The sequence below is a fragment of the Triticum aestivum genome, chromosome 1D, assembly GCF_018294505.1.
Source record: "Triticum aestivum cultivar Chinese Spring chromosome 1D, IWGSC CS RefSeq v2.1, whole genome shotgun sequence".
Taxonomy (NCBI): domain Eukaryota; kingdom Viridiplantae; phylum Streptophyta; class Magnoliopsida; order Poales; family Poaceae; genus Triticum; species Triticum aestivum.
In genome coordinates, this window is record NC_057796.1 from 19,520,043 (window position 1) to 19,520,805 (window position 763).

The window sequence follows — 763 nt, forward strand, 5'->3', positions numbered from 1 at the left end:
ATTTGCTAAGTTGGTTTGTCCTACACACACACCCGGTTGTTCACCACAAATAGGGAAGAAACAGGGTTGTACGGCGAAGGTGGACAACTAGGGGTAATAAGGATCCTTGTTTGGGTGTCTTTTTTATCAGTCCGAAACAGATAAAATGAAAAGAGTAGACAACCCTCTTGAAGCTAAGCTACCGCCAGATAATTTTGTCGAAACTAACAAATGTTCTCCCTCAGTAAACTAATATAAGACATTGTACACTAAAAATAGTGATATAAAATGTCATGTATTAGTTTACGGAGGGAGTATCACTTATGGGGATTAGGAGGTGCTAGATGGTGGTCACCCGTTCGACCGGCCAGTTACGACATCGTATGGTAGTTTTCAGAATGTCTAGACCTGAATTCGAGGACAAAGAGGCCATGGAAGAGACAACTTGCTTCAACAATGGCTTGAAACGATGTCATCGTTGCTGGAATAGGTAAAAAAAGAGTGAAACTAAACACTATATTTTTTATTTGAAGGGGTTTCCGAATTCTATATACCTAAATAGTTGATTCCCATTCACTCCAATTCTCTCAACATACAACTATACCAACTCATAATGTAACCATTCATGGGAAAAGACACATCTTTAATGCAAGTGTGACAACTCACCATGCGTAAAAAATATCCACCTTTAAAATGCATCATTACTCATATTCAATAAATATTTTGTAATAATCAAAAACTTAAATTTACTTTAATTTCAATTCTCATATTGTTAATCTAAATA